The sequence below is a fragment of the Thermobia domestica genome, chromosome 8 (genome assembly GCF_964235325.1).
Source record: "Thermobia domestica chromosome 8, izTheDome1.hap1.1, whole genome shotgun sequence".
Taxonomy (NCBI): domain Eukaryota; kingdom Metazoa; phylum Arthropoda; class Insecta; order Zygentoma; family Lepismatidae; genus Thermobia; species Thermobia domestica.
The window spans coordinates 23619685-23644005 of NC_137461.1; the positions used below are offsets into that span (position 1 = coordinate 23619685).

At 37.9% G+C, this 24321-nt stretch overlaps 2 protein-coding genes across 3 annotated transcripts in view; one reads left to right on the top strand and one right to left on the bottom strand.

Moving 5' to 3' along the window:
• LOC145692790 (uncharacterized) overlaps window positions 1-24321 on the bottom strand; it is a 163485-nt gene that overhangs the window by 57138 nt on the left and 82026 nt on the right. The window lies entirely within an intron of this gene.
• LOC145692792 (uncharacterized) overlaps window positions 19997-24321 on the top strand; it is a 117792-nt gene continuing 113467 nt past the window's right edge. The window contains exon 1 of the mRNA XM_081768270.1: window positions 19997-20196. The gene's annotated coding sequence lies outside the window, so the exon portion shown is untranslated. The remainder of the gene's footprint in view (window positions 20197-24321) is intronic.

Genomic DNA, 24321 nt, shown 5'->3' on the forward strand with positions numbered 1-24321 from the left:
TTCAATTAAATGAAATTATGTTATTATGACACGTGAAACGATAACTTCCTCTGATAAGAGATAACGCGGTTGTTTCAGGAAATAGATGTTACGGAAAAAAGGATATATTTAGTGGTGAACAACTCAGTACGGTATACAACGTAAGCAAGACATTCGTCGGAAAAACATCTTTAGCTGGAAAAGTATCATTTTATAAGGATTTGTTACTCTAAAGCAGAATACATTGAAACATGTACGAAACGAAAACTGTACTTAGTTGGAAACTCTCTGCTTTCTAGGAAAATTCATGATTCTGTAAATTTTCCTATGTACAGTATATCCGTTTTCATATGTTCAAACATATATTAACCAGAACTTGTCTAACGCGGAAACAGAGAGATATTCTGCTTAAACATCGGAAGACGTTTTCTTCCTTCCCTACAACGAAAAATGATTTTTTTTTTAAGTTTTACGTCCCACGTTTATGCCGGTTAGACTAAAGGAGGCGGTGATTATAAGAAATGAATGAAACGGTGGAATGAAGAAAGTGGGAGGAAACGGGAGAATACCGAGGAAATCCACGCACACGGTGTTTGTCCACCACAAAGTTCACTTGGCAGGAGGAGGGCTTGAACCCGTGATCCCATGCACCAGAAGTGAACGCTGTACCACTGAGCCACCGCGGCCCCCTCCCTTCAATGAAATATGGTCATTTCTTCTGAAATGTCCCCGTTTACTGCTGTTTCTATTCAATTTAAAACTTGTATATGGTATAGTGACATATTATCAGATACTTATGGCGGACAATATCATGTCCGTGGCTTTTCTCGGGGTGCTTCCGTTTCCTCCCACATTATCATTCCGTCAAATCTTCCATCACCATTCACTTGTCTTAATCATCCGTCTGTCTTAGCCTAACGCGCATAATGGTCGAACGTTACCCTGAAAGATTTTTACTATCAGATACACGATGTACTACGTGTGAAAAGTAAAAGTGTCAAAATCTGAAAATAATTAATGAGTATTAGCGTTTTTAAGTTGCTGCTTCTATTTTTGATTTCTAAAAAAACGTGGAGGGATATATAGAGGAATTTGATATTATATATAGACCCATATATTATAATATTATATATATATATATATATATATATATATATATATATATATATATATATATATATATATATATATACACCACGTTTCACATAAAACGTCCAGTGTTTCTAATTCACAAACGGTTGATTATAACAAAAATAAACAAAAAAAAAAAAAAGGAGATAGCAAAGTCAAAAGTCCCATCGAATGAAATAATTTGCTTGTCCCACAGAGATTGTGTTAATATAAATAATACAGGGAAACAGTTACATTTGCAATGTTCACGTTTACACACATCCGTTCAACTTTTTAGACCTAGGCATTAGCTGAGACACCAACAAGGTCAGAGATACTGCAGTACTGTAACAATTAATGTATATACATTTTATTTAATTTTGATTTCATTTAATTTCATAAGCAGTCTATTTAAAAGGCTTGATGATTATCATATTCATTTTTTTGTATGTATAAAAAAATCAAAGGCAAAGGAAACAACAGCGCAAACTCAACAAAAGTGTACCGTCAGATCTGGAGATTAAAAAGTAAAAGAAGAACTGAACTAGTATCGAGCAGGATAGTTTTACTCAAACTATTCTTCATTGTGAATAGAATATTCAACAAAACTATTATTGTATTATATAAAATTAATAATTTGGTGATTTCATATAAGAAAATAAGGTAGCAGCGCATTGTTAAAGAGTTATAGCCTGGAGATGATTAAAAGTAGCCCAAAATGTAGTGTCGCCCAATTTGAAATTTAGGTAGCGAGGACACTTAAAAAAAAGTCGCCCAATACACTACTTATAGTCCAATCTGGTAATACAGGCTGAGTCAAAAGTCCTTGGACACCTGCATAAATTTGAAAATCGACGGGAAAAGTAAAAAGTGATGATGGGAACAGAGGTTTGATGAGAACAGAGAGAGAACTGGATCAGTATCAAGGTAATTTCCCACCTTTGAACATTAATAACTTCTAAACTGTACAAGATAGAAAAAAAAAAAAAACAAATTATACCACTAAATTCCTGAGCTCAAGCTAGTGCTATTTGATGTGTCATACACCCCCTCTTCCCATTAAAAAAATTGACTTGAACCAAAGATGGCGGATTTTAAGATGGCGGCTATGAATGACATACACTCCAAAAGTTGCGACCCCTCATCAAACCTCTGTTCCCATCATCACTTTTTACTTTTCCCGTCGATTTTCAAACTTATGCAGGTGTCCAAGGACTTTTGACTCACCCTGTATTGTTTCTGGCCTTTAGAAATGATTCACCTCGGCGGACATTTCATTTCGTTTGCACAAACCTAATATATCGTATTTCATTATTTTTAATATGGAATAGCACCCTAAAAAAAATCTTTCAGTTTTACGTCCCAGGGTTATGCCAGGTAGGCTAAAGAAGACTGTGATGATGAGAAATTAATGAAATGATGGAACGAAGAAAGTGGGAGGAAACGGGACGACCCCGAGAAAACCCACGCACACGCCTTAAAATAATGTTAATAAATCTAAACAGATATCGAAATAAAAAAAGCTAACTAACTACGCTATTATCTTATCAAATAAGAGAAAGTATTTTTAGAAATAACATTTTTTAACAGAACGCCATTGTGGTATAAAATCAGCATTTTAAAATATGTACTGTATATCTACATCATAAATTTTAAACGTCTGGTTGACAGCATCGAAGCATGCAGAAACAATATGTTAATAATAACCCTAGAAATTGCTAAAATAAAAACTGTTATGGGGTTGTCTTTCAAAAAGAAAATCACGAACTGATAATAGATTGACAGCTATTATTCTTTGTTTTTACGAGGCAATCAATCTATTATTAACTGCACAGCTGTGGTTCCAGAGGTGTATGTTAAATGGTTCAATAATAGCTGTCAGTCTTGAAGTGTCAAAATGTCAATTCTCATCTTGTCACTGCGTCAAGATTTCGACATTTAAGAAAGGAGAGGGAAGCAAGGAAATCCCTGTAGAGACGAATGCATGAAAAAAAAAAAAAATATATATTAACGAATGTTTTTTCGACCTGTTTTAAATTAAAGTCGCAGATAGGTCGAAGACGTCTGACAACTGAATGAAAGAAAGAAGATACTAAGGCTCAGACAAACATGTGACCTTAATCCCTGTATTAATTTGACATCTGTTTGTTAAATATGCAATCTGACATATTGTCTCCAGTTTAATCAGAGAACAAACACTTACCTTCTTTCCTTCTCTCTCAATGCTGATTATATATATATATTACGGAGTCGGATCCAGAATTTTCTGATGGGGGTGCACCAATAACTCCCACTACATTTGAATTAAATTTAATTTTTAAAATACCTTTAAGCATATATGATGTGAATGAGGAATAACCCTGGAAATGTTCAGTGTCTGGTCCTGGGAATCGAACCCATGACTTTCTGAATGCAAAGCCAACGCTTGCCTATCTGAGCCCCGTCTGCTTTGTATTGGTATAATTTTCAGCGTATAATTAGCTTGCCGGTTTAAATCAAGCATTTCTTTAATCATGGTCACTTGAAATATGATGGATACTTCTATCGTACAGAATCCTTATGAAAGTGTTGGTATTTTCACTGCTAGTTTCTCATTTTAAATAGTGGATATTTACAACAAAGTTGGTGCACGTGCACCGATACACCTCCCAAATCCAGCCCTTACACAAAACAAACGTGCGTATATTTCTGAAACCAGATATGCACGCTTCCTCACACACAATTACTGCGTTAAGTGCACCTCAAACATTCAGTTTATCCATAATCGTAGTAATCTACATCTGTTGCCCTGACTTTATTATTATTATTATTATTGAAATTAGCTGAACCTGCATGTCACTCGAATATGAGCATAAATCTCCTTCCTACTTCCTTACTATATCTGTACACGTCCCTTTACGAACACAAGTGAAGGAAGGGAGGACTCACAAAGGGAGTAAATTGCATTTTAATACAGTATATAAGTAGATGTTGAGATGAGTTTGCGGAAAGTTTGGAGGAGTGATAGTTGATAGCCAATGGAAGTTTTATCTTCTTCTTCTTTCTTACAAACCCATATTTGAATACACCTCATTGCGGTTCTACAGGCCTTTGAAGTTAGCCAGCATGCAATAAGGTTTTGCCACTCAGATTAAAGCAAAGTGCCTGCAATGTTCGTCACTCCGCTATACATAGTTCTTCTTTTGTTTTGTAACAAAAGAAAGAAAGAAAGAAAGAGGAAAAGTCTTTCTTCTTTCCTTTATTTTCTTTCTTTTATTAGGAGATAGAGAAGAAGAGGAGGAGGGGGAGAAAGGGAGATAGAAAAGGAGGAGTTGAGATTGCATCATCTTTCTTTCTCAAGATGAGGGAAGAGAAAAGAAAGAAATATTATATTATATCCTTCTCTCTCTCTCTCTCTCTCTCTCTCTTCTTCCAGCCGAAAAGAGAGAGGGTGAAAGAGGTCCTCTCTTTTCCTCTTCTTCTCTCGCTGCTCTTCTTCCTACTTTTCTTCTTCCCAGAAGGAGAAAGCGGGGAAGGAGGTGGGTATGTTTATATTTCAGTAGTTTCACGAGAAGAAGAGGAATGCCCCTCGTACATCATTTGTTAAGTTCTCAAACAAAGCAGTTTTCCTCCACCACTTTTTTTTTCAAAAACTACTCATGACAATTTATACACATGTATATCACTCTTTCTACTGCTCAATAAAATATACCGGTTGTTTTCATTTTCGAACATTATTTATTTATTTCGCGTTACACGTTAACAATATTGAAGAATACTTTGGTATCTGAAACATTTCGAAGGGAAGTCTGGAAAAGAAAATGGAGACTGGACTGTTGGAACAGGCGCCCAGCCAGAATTTTTCTCTTGGAATGTGTCCAAGTTTTGAGGCAGAAGGGCATCCAATATTATAAGCCACTACGTGTATGTAGTATTGAAGGGGAATTATTCTGCACTGAGAAGACAATAAGTAATTGTAAAATACTTCCATCTATATTTTCAGGGTGAAAAAATGATAGAATTAAATTCTTTTGTAAGAAAAAGAATGCAGAATAAGTGTAAGATCAAATTTTCATGCTACATCAATCATTTCCCTGTTACGCAAGTATAGTTATATTGAGTTAGGAAGTTTATCTGGGGGGTATGGCACAATGGAGCCCCCCAGTAGTGCGCCCCTGTTTGGGAAGGATCCACAACAAAAGTTTTCATTTCTGGAAATTAAATTTTGAAATCCCATTTCTTCATTCTGTACATTTTCAATTTTATTATAAATAACTCGCTCTTCCAGAGACTCCAATCAGAACACAAGCAACATTTTGCATTTATGAGATATGCTTAAAGATACATTTGGCAACACTGCATTCACATGGCTATAGCAATTTTCTTGGAGTACTGAAAACGCAACTCCGCTACATTTATCACATTCGTACCCATACATAACTTGGAGAAGTATCAATATTTCGTTCGTAGGGAGTAGTTCAGTTCTAATGCACACATGATAATTAGTTTTAGTAATTAACGCTTTATATGTTATGACCAGTTCAAGGTCACTTATTGAACTAAATAGGTGGAACGGCCAATCCAAATAAGCCGACTTTCTAATTGCTGTTTTCTTAGCACATAACACGTGGAGGAAAGACAAACGCATTTTTACCAATTACGCTTCACAAAAAGAAAAGAAAAAAGAAGAAAGCGACCCTGAAAGTGTAAAAAACACTTCGGAAGCAGAATTATTGTTAACAGGGATCAAGAAAACTATTGTACACAATGTACGCTATAACTGAAAATATGAAGCGAAGCGATCGACGTTTATTGGTTATTCATAGAATTTTTTAACGCATCAATTGTTTTCGTGAACGAACACGACATGCAAATAACTGAATTTGGCATATCAGCAAAAACCATAATGACTTTGAAAAATTGTGTTCGCAGAACAAAACAAAAAGGACTTTGTCCTATTTCTAAGCGTATGGCTATTTGAGAATGCGTTACCCCCCGCAGGGAACGCGGTCAAAGTGGCTACTCGGTAATTTTAGTTTTACCAGAGTTACAAATCATACTGTGAGCCAATAAGGGTTTCCGGGTCTTTTTGCCAGATCCAGGTCTATACTAACAGAGTTCCAATACTCTGCACCAAGCATCTTCCAAGCAGCTGTTTCTTTCTAAAATTCCCTTGCCTGGCAACACGTCTTTCCTTTTTGTCCTTCCTTTAGACATCTTTTAAACAGCAGGTGTTCTATTGTTCCGAAATGCTCGAGCTGACGTTTTCTCCACGTTTTTATTGCTTTCGCGTTTGTGATTAGCCATCTACATTTAAATACATGGTCAGCATATTGCAAGCGTACGCATGAGCAATAAATACGCTTTGCAAACGCTATCAAATAGCCGGGTACTACGGCTGAAAATTCTATTTTCCATTGTTTACAATGAGAATTTGTGCGCCAAATGTTTTTCCAATGTTAAGTCTGTGGGCATTCCAATTTTTGGTAATTATTCCTCGATAGTATGCGATAGTATGTCCGAGTTGTCTGCAGTGTTTCTTCCAGACGTTTTTTTTGGGGGGGGGACTTCCCCCCCCCCCCCGGAGCTCTGAGAGTGCCCCCAGGTGGAGACCACAATAATGCGTCTATAATATAATAATAAATAGAATAGTACCAGCGCTGCCCCCCGGAACACTTTTTCTGAAAGAAGGACTGGTTGTGTGAGCCTGTCAAAACTTCCGGAATCCACTTGCACAAAACCGATGATAGTCTAATAACCTTCGGATCTCACCTTTATGCAGTCCTCTTCCCTATTTTCGTGAAATTTTCGTAAACTCAAATGAGAGCTCTGTTATCATAAAATGATTATTTTCAGGAATCTTCCGTCCGAATTTATTGACCTGTTCATCTGTCACAATCCTCGGTCGCCTACTTCGGTCTTCACTGTGAAAGTTTGTGCGGTCTTCTTTAAATATGAGGAGCCAATGTCTCACTCCACTTTCACTCATCACATATTAACCGTAAACTTCACAGAGTTGCCAATGAATGTTAATCGGTTTAGTTTTTTTCGCCAAAATAAATAAATAAAAAAAATAAAAAATCACATGATTGACTTCATTTCGCAACTGGTGAATTTTCAATTGGAGCACTGAAGTTAACGATAAATCATGAACAGAGCAGAAGCAACACCAACTTCAAACGCCCACAGCTGTATGCGCCAAGGATGTTATAAAATAGAGGATCTACCCATACAACAAAATCGTGAAGCCATACGTCACAGCTTCACCACAGCTACTCTGCCCACTTCGCGCCACTAAGATCGCAATGTTTCGAGCCAACAATCATGGCGGAAACGAGAGTAGCCAATCATACGTGCCGGCTCAGATGATCCTCGTTTGTTTTTCGGCGTCATTGAGTTCATATGATGAAGATACGTATGGGCACTATTTTAAAACATCCTTGGTATGCGCACTAAACGAACGCAAGTCTGTGCACAATATGGTGGCGCTCGCCTCGTCTCTAGCAACACTCAGCCAAAAAGTGAGTGCCTTTCTAGATAGTTCTCGTATAATCTAAACGTCGCATCCAATTCTCAATTAACTCCCTCGTTTTACAGCCTAAAATTCAATTGTCCAATTCCCGATAAATTTCTTCCTTTTACAGCCTAAAAGTCATATATCCAATTCTCAATGCACATCCTCGTGTTACAGCCCAATTGTCACGTGTCCAATTCTCAATGAGTTCTCAATGAACTTTACAGCCCACGAAGTGTTAGTTATAGCTGGGCAAAGGGTTTAAAGCTGAGTAGTAATGTGTGATAAGCATAATAGATCTCATCCTTGTGATTTCTAGCTTTCTACTTTGATACATCTTTACTTCAAGAATCTATCCCATTATCTCACAATGCAGGCCCAACTCCAAAATATCTAAGTCGTCATCAGTGGCGTATTTAGGGGGGGGGGCTTCCGGGCTTAAGCCCCCCTCCGAAATCTTACTTACTATAGTAAAGTATATGAAATATCTTGCAGAATTTTCATATTTTCAGGCAACCCCCCCCCCCCGAAAATTAGCAAAGCCCCTCCCGAAACAAAATCGTAAATACGCCACTGGTCGTCATATAGCAACTCGAAGCCGAGATCACAATTACCTAACAGTGCGTGAGGTAATCATTTGAATAAAGGTCGATAAAGCCTATAGATGGGCGATGATTTTAATTCCGGGTGTTTTGCCTTTCGGGGAGGAGGCGCGGTAGCTCAGTGGTAGAGCGCTTACCTCTGGTGCGTGAGGTTCCTGATTTGATCCCCAGCCAAGTAAGTTTGTGGTGGACATCATCGTGTCCGTAAGTTTTCTAGGTGTACTCCGTTTCCTCCCACTTTCTCATTCCACCAATTCTTCCATCATCATTCACTTGCCTTAAGGTGAATCACTAGGTGTTCTCGTTGCTATGTGAAACGCTGCTTGAACAGTGCGGCGTTGCCAGATAGTTTCGAGTATTTACTGATGCCAGATAATAAAGAGAGTAATCGTGGAATTTTGCATGGATACTTAATGGAAAAATTAGTTTTCGACCCTTACCGCAATCTCGCTTCTCGAACTGCAACGCTAGAATCCAGGAATTTTCTTATTGTGACTACTACGGTAAAAGTACAAATTTGGCAACAACGCATTATGGCGTTCTGCGCAAATTTTGTCTCAAAATCTATTTCCTTAAATGTAAATTAATATTTAAATAAAATGTGAAGCATGACACGAAAAACGGTCAAACAATATATCTATTTCTTAATAAGATCGTTACTTTAAAATACTTTACACATACAAATAAACATTTTATAAAATTGAGCACTTCTAGTAAGATCTAACACCAAGTGCCATCTTGTGTGCTCATCATAGGTGTCCAAACTCGCGAGCCCGGCGCTCGTGAGCTCGGCACTCGCACTCAACCGGGCTCGCGCTCAATAATTGAGCGCGAGCCCAAGCGAGCGCGAGCCCAGTTGAAAAAAGTGAGTGCGAGCCCGAGTGAGCGCGAGCCCACTTGAGATTAGTGAGCGTGAGCCCGAGTGAGCGCGAGCCCAGTTGAAAGAAGTGAGCGCGAGCCCGAGTGAGTGCGAGCCTACTTGAGATTAGTGAGCGCGAGCCCGAGTGAGCGCGAGCCCAGTTGAAAAAAGTGAGCGCGAGCCCGAGTGAGCGCGAGCCCACTTGAGATTAGTGAGCGCGAGCCCGAGTGAGCGCGAGCCCAGTTGAAAAAAGTGAGCGCGAGCCCGAGTGAGCGCGAGCCCACTTGAGATTAGTGAGCGTGAGCCCGAGTGAGCGCGAGCCCAGTTGAAAAAAATGAGCGCGAGCCCAAGTGAGCGCGAGCTCTGTTGGGAAAACTGAGCGCGAGCGCGAGTGAGCGCGAGTCCAGTAGAGAGAAGTGAGCGCGAGCCCAGTTACGATTAGTGAGCGCGAGTGCGACCGAGCGCGAGTGCAGTTAAGATTACTGAGCGCGAGCCCAAGTGAGCGCGATCACTGTTGAGAGAAGTGAGTGTGATCGCGAGCCCGCACTCGCTTCGCTCTTACGTGGACTCATTTGCTTCAGAGACAAGAACATAAGAAACGCATTCCATGTGCAGCATTGAAAAGGAAGATTTTGGTAGGTGAGTGTGAGTGAGAGTTAGCAAAAATACCCATCTCTGCTTCGTAAGCTCTGAATGAGACGTAGCGTTTTCAAAATTCTCCCATCATTCCGAAAGATGCAGAGATCATATGATGCTTGTATTTTATGGTTGAAGGTACAGAGCATAGAGGGAAGTGAGACAATTCTTGGAAATTGCTATCTATTGTTACAGAGCAGCAGGATTTTTGCACATGGGTTTGTTGTCCATATCGAAGGATAGTATGAAACTAGATTTATGTAACTAGATGTCAGTGGAAGTTTTTTATTTTTATTATTATTTATTTATTTCTAAAGAATTTGAAACAATGCTATAAGCAATGAATAAAACTACAACAGCTTACAACTTTTCTTTTCTTCTTCTTGGCCAAAAACTATATGAATACTCCGTATAACACATTTAAATTACGGCAAAATATTTACAATCATGCACTTGCGCCTTCCTTCCACCGTGTCCTGGGTTGGAGTCCTGATGAGGAGAGCCTTGAAATTTGATCGTATTGCGGTGCTTATGGTTCTACCTTAAATTGAAGGTCACCGTGTCATATAGCCTTTGTACTCGAAAGAGTGCAATAAGCAATTTTCTCTGCTAGTGTAGTGACTAGCGCGTATTTCCTTTGTTGTACGTGGTTCCAGGTTTGATTCAGAGTAGGAGAGCACAAAGTTTAATTTTTCATCATCATTCACTTTCATTAATCATTCACCTCCTTCAGCCGAAAGACCTTAATGGTTTGACGTTAAATTATGATTTTTTTCGTTTTTTTTTTTTTTTTTCTCCTCTCTTTAATCGGTAATCGAATATGGTTTAGTCTTTGAACTGTATACACGGAAGAATAAAAGTTTATTCAAAATATTTGAAATGTATATTTGACGTGCAATTTATTTGTTTTCAAAATTTCTGGTAGGTTCAATAGTTCTATTCATTTCTAACAGTTAGCATAAGGTTCTACGGAGATCTATTGTTCTATTAGACTAAACTTGAGCTTAAATGTCATCTGGACTCTCAACAATCAGTATAGCGACTCTAAAAATGTGTATTCGACATGAATGTAGGTCGTTCTCGATTATTTATACGTCACCCTTCTATCCACCGCTAGGGAGACCGGAGATATCTTGCCCTACAATATTATTGTGATTGTATGTCATATGTGTATCAAACTTCGTTGAAATTGCTCCAAGCGTTCTAGAATTAAACTTGAACATACGTAACATATTCTAATGGTGATGCCGAGACCGAGATTACTCTAAGTATCATGTTTCTCCTCTTTAAATTTCGAGACGAGACAGACTTTAGTAAATCGAAACTAGACCGAGATACAACATATCGATCGAGCCTTACTTGAGAGTCCTAAACAAAACCGTGAACGAGAGACAGTTAAGAATGGGCACGAGCGAGTTCGAGCGAGTTTTCATTGAAACTCAACTCGGCTCGAAACAGACATATTTGAGCTCGACTCGAAAACTCGGATCGAAAAATTTCCTCCAACTCGGCTCTAAACTCGACTCGAATTTGAGTCGAGTCGAGCCAAATCGAGCCCAATGTTGTGTGTAGTTTCAAATACTTTCTTCAGATATCCTACATTGACAATATAATTATTATCAATGATACTTACTGCTACTACAAATTATTATTATTATTATTATTATTATTATTATTATTATTATTATTATTATTATTATTATTATTATTATTATTATTATTATTATTATTATTACAACACCATGTATATACATGAAAGATAGGCGATTTGTATCTAAATACTAAAAGCGAGTTGACTGTTGACTTCGGTAGTCGTGAAGTCTAGGAGGGAAGGCATTATTCACGTGGTTCTGGGTCTGATTTCTGGAGGAGCAAGTATTTGGGCTCGAACCAAAAATCGTTACAAGTTAGAGAGCGCCGGCCAAACAAGTTCAAAACTGCTCGGCTCGGGTTTAGGGTTCTGAACGGCTCGAGCGGGTCGGCTTACAGCTCATTCACTATCGAGTCGAGCCGACAGCTCACTCAACAGAGCAGCGATTGGTAGAGATTAGAATTTCAGTATAAGGCAAGATCATGGGAAAAGGAAAACTATCAGATTAAACTAGAGTATTTGTTAAAATATCAAAAAATAAATTGCATAGTTGGTTGGCTTGGAATCTAGCGTCCCTTTTCAACATCAAAGCTGTACGAGATGTCGCCGTACGGTTTAAGATGGAATGTAAGCTACCGTTATGAGTTGAAACTTTTTAATAGGGATGGCCAGATCCGGATATTTTTGGATCCGGATATCCGGATCCACTTGGGTCCGGATATCCGGTATCCGGATATCCGGACACTGGATCCGGATCCGAAATTTCGGATCTTGGATCCGGATCCGAAATTTCGGATCTTGGATCCGGATCCGAAAATCCGGATCTTGGATCCGGATCCGAAATTTCGGATCTTGGATCCGGATCCGAAAAAACGGATCTTGGATCCGGATCCGAAAAAACGGATCTTGGATCCGGATCCGAAATTTCGGATCTTGGATCCGGATCCGAAAAAACGGATCTTGGATCCGGATCCGAAAATCCGGATCTTGGATCCGGATCCGAAAAAACGGATCTTGGATCCGGATCCGAAACTCTGTGTCAGAAAATTAGGGTGTTCCGAATAAGCAAAATTTTCGAAATTATTGACAAAGTGATTTTCATTCCTATGCTTAAAATAAGATTTTAAGACACTTTTGGTATGTTATCGTGTGACAGCCTTGAGTTCTCTTCATTCTGTTGATATTTGGTTTTCGTGCCTTAATATGTCACAATTACTCCAAATTTGATTGAATAAAACTGTCGACTTTGGTGAGAGCAATTTCATTGTCAGATTCGATTCTAGTGGAAAAATTTGTCCTTTGTTTTCTGTAACACTAGTCAAATGCTGGGATGAAACAGTCTCAAGCACAAGCTTCTTCATTAGGCTCAGGCTGCTTAGTTTCCTAATTCTTTCTGAGTTATTGTGGTCACTGAATGAGGCCATTTCCTAGTCGTGATGGGCTAGGCCATTGCTAATAGAACAGCTCATAAAATATAGATCAAATCAAATTAAGGAGCAACTTCTTTTTCTTGCTCTTGATAAACTTTTTTTCTTTCTTTAAAAATACGTTTCTCTGTGACCGTACCACTCCAGATAGAATTAAGAATTATAGTAGAAATAAAGTTCTAAATGGCAATTAAGGTATCAAAATCAATGTATTAATGTATACAAAATACCATATGGAGCCTCGAGCAGTAACACGTATCTTTGTAATTAGTAATCCACTACTATTAACTCTGCATAGGTTGTATAAGGAGCTATATCATTCATGTAAACACATAGGCGGATCCAGGGGGAGGGCGAAAAGTCGTTCACCCCTACCCAGCGCCACCATTAACAGTGTACTTTAGTAGTAATTTGTGGCAATTTCAGATCATCTAAGTAATTTTTCACTACTAGCATCCCCAACCGCCCCCTAAGAATCCATCCGGCCCCTCCAAGAGTCCGTTCTGGATTCGCCCCTGCGTAAACATAATATACAACTCATTCAAGAGTACATTTTGGTGGCTTTTTTAAAATTTTCATGTTAAAGGATTGTCATTTCTCGTGGCTACTTATACAATTTTGTCCACAGGCATACATGCAATTTCCAGTCATTACGCAAATACATTTATATACTTAATAGACCTCGGCTAGTTGGGGGCTTCGCCACTAGACCACCGTTACTAGGGCCTCGCACCTCAAAAGCCTCTAATCATAATCAATTTAAAAAGAAATGTCTGGGGATTTGCCCTTAGACCCTCTGATATCTCATTTGATCGGCCTATGACCTCGTATCTCGTAAACCTACAACCATACCGAATCTCAGTTCAAATATCAAGTTGTATGTAATATCCGGTATCCCGAGATATACCGAATTTCAGTGCGAGTACATGGGGGCTTTCCCCCCAGCCCACACATTTGCTCGGTCTACGGCCTCGCACATCATATGCCTGCAAACATAACGAATTTTTAAGGGGGCGTGGTGGCTCAGTGATAGAGCGTTCACCTCCGGTGCTGGGGGTCCCTGGTTCGATCCCAGCTCGCGCCGTGTGGACTTTGTTTTGGACAAACACCGTGCTCGTGGGCTTTCTCGGGGTTTTCCCGTTTCCTCCCACTTTCTTCATTCCACCATTTCATTTATTTCTTATAATCACCGTCTCCTTTAGCCTAACCGGGATAAGCGTGGGACTTAAAACTCAAGGATTTCATTTCATAACGAATTTTTGTTCAAATAACAAGTTTCATTTCTATAACATTCCAGGATTCCGAGATATAAAAGTCTTTTCTCCCCGTCAATTTTCTTCCCTTCTAAGACATACATAAAAAAAAAAAAAAAAAAAAAAAAAAAAAACGCTGAAGTACATACCTAATTATTTCAAATGAAAAGTCCAAATACCAAATTCTATGCTCCTAACCTTCAGAGGTTCCCAGATATCGACATGTTATTATAATAATTACAATCCCCACCCTCTTTCTTTTCCATCTCTTTTCTTTTCCTTTTTACTATAACGTCAAAAAACACTGAAACACATGTCAAATTATTTTCAATGAGAAATATAAATACCAAATTTCTAGTCTCTAACCTCAAAGGATTGAACATATTAATAAAATAATTGTAATCCCCACTTAATTTTCTTCTCGCCCTTTTTCTTCCCTTCTGGAGCACATATAAAAAAAAACGTTGAAATACGTATCTATTTATTTTAAGTGAAAAGTCCAAATATCAAATTCCATGTTTCTAAACCTTTAAGTTTCCGAGATATAGACATATTATTATACTAATTGCAATAATTGCAATTACCACCCCTTCTTTTACTTTCTACATCTTCTCTGCCCCTTCTTTTACTTTCTACATCTTCTCTGTCCCTTCTAATTTAAATATCAAAAAACACTTAAACAAGTATCAAATTATTTTCAATGAGAAACCCAAATACCAAATTTGAAGTATCTAACGTCAAGAATCATCAATATTTTCCACCCCATTTTCCCCCTTCCTCGTCGAATTTCCCAAAGTCCTTCCTTAGTGGTATCCTACGTCACAAAGCCTATAAACTGTCCAAATTTCAAATTTGTAGCTTAAACGATTTGGCCTGTACGATGATCTGTCACTCACTCAGGACTTTGCCCTTTTTATATAGAGAGATTTAAGATTTTATAGGAAAGCCATGGATTTTGTTCTAAGGCCGCCAGTGTCTTAGAAATGTAATAGCTTTGCTATAAACATTAAGCAATCAACTGACTGATCTGCGTCTATATGTATTATGTAAAATACCGCTTATGATATTTATTTTGCTCGTAATAAAAAAAAATAGAAACGATGAAAATTCAAAGACATCCATGATTTTAGCGTAATACTGCAGGAGTTCAGATCATTGGATTAATCATAAAAGCCGACTGTATCAGATAGACTACATTAATTTCCAATGTGGCACAAAGAAAATATGCAGCATTACTATGCAGTTTTTCAACGTTTTAACTCATTCTGAAAATATTATCATAGGTCTCACAAACAATCGAATTTTAATCCTAACTTGATTAATATAGTATAACAAAAGGCAGATCTATACAACTACTGACTTGAGATGAAAGTGGCATACTTGTAGTACGTTTAAAGATATACTAAAGACTAAATGATGGATGGGGTGTGCGCAACAGTGGTCTAACCCCGAAAAATGTGAAAATGAGATTTTGATGTAATCTTTTCTCATTTGAATTGAATTGTCTTCCCACTGAGTTAGATAAAATTCACCTAGTAAATTTTATACATATGGATATTTTAGTTCTGGGTCTCAATCTAAGGCCTAAAATATTCAAAACAGGAGTCCGAATCTGAACTTCGAAATTCCGGATCCAAGATCCGAAACTTCGGATCCGGATCCAAGATCCGAAATTCCGGATCCGGATCCAAGATCCGAAACTTCGGATCCGGATCCAAGATCCGGATATCCGGATCCGGATCCAAGATCCGAAACTTCGGATCCGGATCCAAGATCCGGATATCCGGATCCGGATCCAAGATCCGAAATTTCGGATCCGGATCCAGGAACCGGATATCCGGATCCGGATCCAAGATCCGAAATTTCGGATCCGGATCCGAGATCCGGATCTTATAGGATCCGGATCCGGATCTTACAGGATCCGGATATCCGAGATCCGGATCCGTCTGGCCATCCCTACTTTTTAATGATCTCCCACCAAGATTCAAACCTGGAACCCCATGCTTCAAAGACATGTGCTCTGGCTATTCAAGTATAATGTAATGCAAAGTGTTGGAATTTATTTATTGGGGTTTAATGTTGGTTTTCGGTACCGAGGATATCTCAAACAAATTTCTTGTTGCTCAGGCTCTTGCGACTATTATCAGCGGGGCCACATCAGATGCAAACTATAGCTTAACGTGGGATCCGAAGCACATAACCTGCAAGGAAACGAACCCGGGTCTACCACGCCAAAAGTACGTACGCTAACCGCTTTGTCAGGAAGGAGCTGCAAATATTGATCGAAACAAGACCGAGACTGATACGTTGTTTTTCGTATACAGATACATATATTAATATGGATGTAGGAATAAATTCAAAATGACAATATAACACCAACTAAATTATTTTCCAAGTTTGATTAAGATAAATAAGCTGTTTTGGTCGTTTACTTTGTTTATACCTACTTCAACAAAGGGGAAAAAATTTCGTGACAAAGTTTCCTATATGCTAATGCTGTGGTGATAAATTTACCGATGACAAAATTACTGTGTAAAATTTTCCGGTGACGAAATTACCTATATGCTAATATTTTGGTGAAAAAATTACCACTGACGAAATTACTGTGACAAAATTTTCGGTGACAAAATTACCTGTTCGGCAAATTGCCAAGAATGGAAGTGAAAAATGGCCAGCTTTAAGTAAATTTGGTGCAAGTTGATCGATGTCAAGTTGACATACAGCCCTTAAATGGGCTTTTTATCTAGTTAATTTTGAAACCAGATACACGATCATTATGATAGCGCTAAATTTGGATAACATAATTCAAACCATCTTCGAGAGAAAATATCTGTAAATAAACGTTTACATGTGGACGTATAAGTTACATTCGTTCAGCTTAATAAAGCTTAGTTGACTGATTAAGTTTAACGAGGTTTATGAAAGGGAAACCTCTATATTAATTTGGAATCTAAATTAGATGGCTTGCCAGTTCCCACTGGTGATCACACCACTTCTCCTGAACCCTAAGTCTTGTCTCGTCTTGTATAAATTCTCGAAAACTTCTTTCTTGTCTGGATTCTCGAGGATTCACTTCTCGTTTCGTTTTGTAAATTTAAGTACAAAATGTATTCCCTTATGTAATAGTTCTCAGAATCCTTCTGCTTCAGGAGAGAAATCTAAGAAGGATGTAATTTAACAATATTTAAACCATATTTCTTATTGGGAAGCTTAAAATATATAAAACGATAATCATGCCTGTTGTTCTGTATGGTTGCGAAACACGGTCGCTTACTCTGAGGGAAGAACATAGACTGAAAGTATTTGAGAACAGGATCCTGAGAAGAATATTCGGACCCAAGAGGAACGAGAATGGGAAATGGCGGAAGCTTCATAACGAGGAACTACATAGTTTATACGGTTTACCCAACATTGTTAGGGTCGTCAAGTCTAGGAGGCTTAGGTGGGCAGGTCATGTAGCTAGAATGGAAGAAAGTAGAAACGCTTTCAAAGTCTTGACTGGTAGACCCATAGGAAAACGACCATTAGGAAGACCTAGGCGCAGATGGGAGGATAATATTAAGATGGATCTCGCAGAGATAGGAATACAAAGTAGAAACTGGATCCAATTAGCTAAGGATAGAAGTCAGTGGAGAGCTTTTGTGAACGCGGCACTGAACCTCCGGGTTCCATAGGCCATAGAGTTAGTTAGTTAGTTAGTTATATTTCTTATTGGAGTATATTGTGTAATGATTTGAATATCTTAGGCGTTCCTATATGCTCTTCATTGTGATCGTATAATTACTTTTATAATTTATAGGTTTTATATACGGATCATTTAGCACTGAAATGATGTTTGAAATCTAAGACTTCGATGAACTAGTGTTGCTCACGAGACTCGAAAAATTTCTCGTGTCGTAGAGAAAATTGTAAGAGTGATAACGGTGACGAGGTTCAAAAAGTGTTATTTTCAACAGTAACTTTCAACATATTGTTTCTTATAATTATTAACAATAAAGAGAGATATAAAATTTATATAAAGGATTGAGTTAGTAATTTGCACGAAATTAGTTTAGTAAATTTCGTTTAAAATTCCAGCAATAATACTCTTTGTAATAGGCCTATATGGTATATATTTTTTATGTGGAAAATTCTTTGATCCACTTTTTAAAATTTGAATACAATACACACCACAGAAGACACCTGCACTAAATTCAAAGAAATCTCTGCAGCACGGGACGAAGGGTCATTCGCCGCTCCCCACTGGCAGACCATCGCAGAAATCTTTCACTGCCCCTCCCTCCCAGGAGCCCGTCCTAGATCAGGGCCTAGATTTCAATAATAGATTACCTGTAGGCGTTATTGCTGCAGATAAAAGGTTTTTTTGAGTACCGTAAAGTGAATGCACAGAAACATTATGTTGGTTCTGATTGCTTTTCCAAGAAATGTATACAGCTTCGTGAGTAGGTGATATTGTTTAAGACAAAGATCATCCAGTACCGTAAGACGGGGTTACTTTGCAGCAGATGTAAAGAATTTTAAAGAAAATCGCATGTAACTTATAAACGTAATGATTTAGAACATTATATTTTAAACATATAATAGCTAGATATATAAGGAAAACATTCGTGCAAGTGCATTTGTAAACATTCACGATGACCGTGATTACTATAATATAAACTTTGGTGCAAAGTAACATCATAGGTCAGGATACTTTGCACCACATACAAAAAATATGTTGAACATAGGAACATAATGTTTCTGTGCAATGTTTTCCCTTAGTATTTATACATTTCACTTCCTAAACAAAACTGCATGAAATCTACAAATATTGATATTAGAATCATGGTACTGGTATCAGTACTTAGTATGATTTATCGATATTTGTAAAGAAAATTGTGTATTTTCTGGACCGGCACAGGAACCATATTCTGATTTTTTAGCATATATCCAACAAAAATGTCAACTTAGGAACGAAAAAAAAATCCCCTGAACTGATTTCCCTTGGTAGCTCTTTGTGCCCAAGAATATCATCCAACCGTAATCATTGGAAGGTTTACGGGGTTTGGGGATTTCAGGCTGAAGCCTAGCCAAATTTCAGGATTTCTTTTTTTTTTTTTAAATAATGTTAGTAATTCCTATGTGTGTAAGCTTCAAGCCCCCCAAAACGTCCAGCGATAAAAAAGAAAAAAAAAAGGAAAAAGAAAAGAAAGAAAGAAGTGAGTGAAGCGAATGAAGCGGATCCGCCATTGTTCGCAATTTATTTTCCGACAAGAAATTAATTCCAACATCTACCTTTATAGGATATTTACCTAAAATTAGAAAGTAGGAGGTGCCAGTAGTAATAATTTCCTCTCTAAGCTATATTTTGGACCGGTGGAAAGTAACCCCTGATTAAAGGCTGAAGCCGCCTACTCCCAGTTTTATTTTTTCTATGTAAACTTTGAGTATTTCTTGCGAAGATTATTCGCCAAAATACATCTCTAGGAGGAAAGTACAGAATAGAAGACTTTCGCAAGTATAAAAATTACATATGTTAATTAGTCTTGTTACATTGTATGTTCTAAATAAAAGAAAATTAAATCTTCGAATTTTACGTTCCACGCTTATAGGCTACTGTGTAGGGTACAGAAGAGGGCGACGATGACATGAACGAAGAGGAGTAGTGATGAGCTAATGCAAGACTAAGACCAAGACCCAGGTGGTCTTGGTCTTACACACCGAGTCTTGGTCTTGGTCTTGCACTGGCAAAATTTTTTTTTTTTTTCAACTACAGTTGTGTAATGAAACTATGACATGAGTTGAGGAAAAAAAAGGAGTGACACACACTACGGTGATGTTCAGGAACAGTTCCTCATCAGTGGGGGACTGTAATAAAACTATGACATGAGTTGAGAAAAAAAAAAGCTCAACATATTGCAAAAAGGAATATATCAAAAAAGTTTAGTGAAATAACTAGCATTGTTTTCTAGTAATTATATGTAAAAAAAATGTGTATGTGTACTTAAATTAGGTTACAAAAGAATTTTGGATAAACAGTCACACTTATCGTGGACTAATGAGGTTCTCCGGCAGTCACGCAGCGTAAAAGGTAATTAAGTGAACAAACAAGGCTGTTATGGAGAACCTCAGGGTCTGACTGACGAAATTTATACAATATAAAAAGGTAAGGGAGAGGACCAAGGATCATCTGAGCAACCAACCAGCATCTCGTCGAGTAATCGACCAGCATCTACACAACATGGGTCGAAAATTAACATTTATACCGTAAGTTGTATTTTTCATTTGTACCAACTCGCTGTCATTTATATAAGGCTCCAAGCTTGTCGGATTGGTCTCCTGCGAAAGTGCATAATCTGAATTTATATTTTGGTCTTTAGTTCATGTAAAATAAAGTCTTGCTTGTTATAGAAGGAAATTATTAATCTGTTAATTGACATCTGATAGGCAAGAGATTCCAAACTACCTCAATATTTTAACATAATTGTATTTCCTTTTTTAACGCAGTTCGTAAAATTACCTCATTTTATATAATGTAGCTACTATTTTTTCCGTTATGTTATGCGATTTAAAAACTGGCATTTATATACTAAAAGAAATGTAAAGATGAATCGAAAACTAGAACCACATTATGCTTATCATTATCATTATCATTATGCTTATCATATATAACTTCTTTACTCAAAGTGATATTATGATGTAAGTTTCATATTCACAAACATCTTGCTTGACCTTTCATTAACTTGTAATTTTCTTTGATAGGTGTTGTTTTAACAAATTACAGGCTATAATCAACGCACAATTTCAAAAATTCAGTTTTAATACTCTTAAATTTGACTTAAATTAAGAAATGTTCATATTTACTGTATTGTAACAGGACAATATGCCTTCAAACAGCAAACACATAATTAAAAGTAGAGGCTGCTCCGGAGGGAAGTCACCGTTAAAAAATTAGTTGTCTTTCTTCAAGTGAGAGAGAAAAGATAACCTAATGGACTTACAAGACGTGGGACTCGATTAGAAACACTATTTTACGGGCATATATATATCTATGAAGGGCTTGGAGTAATATAACTTTAAGCCACATTTATACGTATTGTGCAACGAAATTTATCGCTGCACTACAATACAAATTAATGAAGGCAAGAACACCATTTACGATATTTACTGCCATCTAATCTCAATTTTTGCAAATTTGTCAACAGCAACGGGTAGATTTTGGTTTTACAAATGCGGCTTAGCACTATATTGCCCCAAGCCAATTATCTATCTATCTATCTATCTATCTATCTATATATATATATATATATATATATATATATATATATATATATATGTAGGGTGCAAATTACTGGGAGAGATGAGGGGGAATTTCCCCCTCAATCACATTTTCTTCCCCCCCAAAGAAGTCAGCTGAAGTATATCCACCGGGGATGCTCGCTTCCCCCCCAAACTATGCTCAGTATAACTCCAAATTTCTTCGGAATGATCGATGCAAACTATTCAGTTTTGGTCATTTCTACTTAAACCTGATTGTCCACTATTTTCAACGTTGTTTAGTTGAACTATATTATTATGACTATGGTTGTTACTTGCAACTGTACCTTCGTACCCTTCAGTTTGTCATCGTTCGTGAATTTGAATGTACTAATTGCGTATAACAAAGCCACATATGGATTTATAAATGTTCTTAGCGGTTGGTCAAGAAGAAGTAAACAAATAGCTTCTTCCACCATACTTGGCGAAGTTCGGACATGCCATATTCATCCTCTACATTTCTATCGATTATCATCTTATTTTAATTTTTGTTATAACATGTTATTTCATTTTCAAGTGTACTCTTTGTTAGTACATGCTCTTCATTCCCTAGTAGTTTGTGTGTATGCAACTCAAAAGTTGCAATTAATTTGTGATAGCAATTTGTGATAGCATAGCAATTACTGCCTTTACAGCTTACGGAAATGAACTTTTGAAACTGTACTCAAAAGCTGAGTACATCATTCGTCGTTATAGGTATTCTCTCGTAAGTATATGTTAACGTACACGCTAGGGATTCGCTCCTAGTGAGCAGACATGTTAGTGAAGGTGATTTTTAGGTGAATAAGCGCATAATTGAAGATTTGTTTCAGCATTTGTTAATACGACTGGTTCTCCGTGTCATTGTCCGTGTCTGTATCATAGGTGTACAAACTCGCGAGCCCGACGCTCGTGAGCTCGGCACTCACGCTCAACCGGGCTCGGGCTCAATAATTGAGCGCGAGCCCGAGTGAGCGCGAGCCCCAGTGAGCGCGAACCCAATCGAGAGAAGTAAGGGCGAGCCCGAGTGAGCGCGAGCCCAGTTGAGGGAAGTGATCGCGAGCGCGAGTGAGCGCGAGCCTAATTAAGAGAAATGAGCGCGAGTGCGAATGAGCGCGAGCCCAGTTGGGAGAAGTGATCGCGAGCCCGAGTGAGCGCGAGCCTAGTTGGGAGAAGTGATCGCGAGCCCGAGTGAGTGCGAGCCCAGTTAGGAGAAGTGAGCGCGAGCCCAGTCCAGAGAGATGAGCGCGAGCCCGAGTGAGTGCGAGTCCAGTTAGGAGAAATGAGCGCGAGCGCGAGTGAGCGCGAGCCCAGTCCAGAGAGATGAGCGCGAGCCCGAGTGAGTGCGAGCCCAGTTAGGAGAAGTGAGCGCGAGCGCGAGTGAGCGCGAGCCCAGTCCAGAGAGATGAGCGCGAGCCCGAGTGAGTGCGAGCTCAGTTGAGAGAAGTGAGCGCGAGCGCGAGCGAGCCCAATGGAAAATGGCCATCTATGGTGCTCATTGTAAAACGAATCAAATGTTTTCTTTTATTTGTTACATTTTTCGATATCAAGTGAGACAACCAAATGAATCAGTGTCTTGTGCTGTAGCTGAAACATTATTCTATCTTATAGTACAATATTTATAATATGTAACTTTTCATTGCGCAGTAGTTAAGGGAATGAGCTAAAATATCTACTGACTTCCGGATGGTGATCCACCTTAATCACCGTCTCCCTTAGCCTAACGGGCATAATCATAGGACGTTAAACTGAAAGATTTCATGTCATTTATTCTACCTTTCGAGCTAACGTACACAGTAAAAATTCTATCCCTATTCACAGATGATTTTTCTTTAGTATGAATTTGTTCCTTTAATAGAAAAATCAACTAAAAAATTACAGTTATTTATATATGATGTTGAAAATGGTCCTAAAGGCTAAATAGAGGATTGTGAGAAAATATTGCAGGGGCAGGTACACATTCCCCCCCTCCCAAGAAGCAATTGTTCCATTTGTTCGCCCATGCTAACCAGTAGCAGTATCAATCTTCCAATTTGCTGTCCTGAAAAGTTGACGCTTTTGAGTTGTGTAATATTTTTTTTAATAAAAGAAAGGTATATAATCAAGTGTTTTCATCCAAGTGAAGATAAAAAAACAACAACGCGATAACTAAAAATGAAAGAAAAGAAAAAAGAAGTATGTTCAAAAGCATCAACAATCCTGAAGTTATATTTTTATATGAAAAGTTATCTTTACCTGTGGAATGTTCTCATTTACGTGTTGCCGCATACGTAATTAAAGTCATATTTTTAAATACTTCTAACCTTGGAATAAATAATGTTTATAACACATGTTCTTAGCTTAGAACAATAGATATAGAACTGATTTTTTTTTCAATGGAGTACACAGCTAATTTGTTTTTCAGGAGCATAACTTTGTAATCTACGTGGATTTCATAGTAAAAAAAATAAAAACTTCAGTTTAACGTCCCACGTTTATGTCCATTTAGGCTAAGGGAGACTATGACTTAAGCACGTTAATGATGATGGAAGAATTGGTGGAATGAGAAACTGCGAGGGAACGGAAGTACCCCAACAAAACCCATGGACACGATGTGTTGTTCTCACAAACTTACTTGGTCGGGGATAGAACCAGGGACCCACGCAACCACAGATAGGCGTTCTACCACTCAGCCATCGCGTCCCCTATTTTACAGTGTAGTTTAGGATTACGTTTTATTATCAGTAAAACTTGGAGAAATTTAAACATTTCAAAGAAAGTCATCATTGCTGAAAATATCAACTTTAGATAAAACTGTATCAAATCATGGCTGTAAGAAGTGTAGACATGGATAAATAATAACCAGGGCCCGGATCTCGTTGACAAGTCAACTTTTTTCTGTTACGCATAGGACAAGGCAAGTTCAAATAAAAACGTTATCCATCATCTCTAGGTTCTAAAAATATAGTTTTTTAGGGTCAACTTTTGGTCACTTTTTGCTGTTTTGAAATTTCAGGTCATTTTTTAATATTTTAAGGTAACTTTTAGGTCACTTATGGTCTTTTTATTCTTTTTTTCTACATAAGGAAATCTTTAAATGAACAGGTTTACGGATGT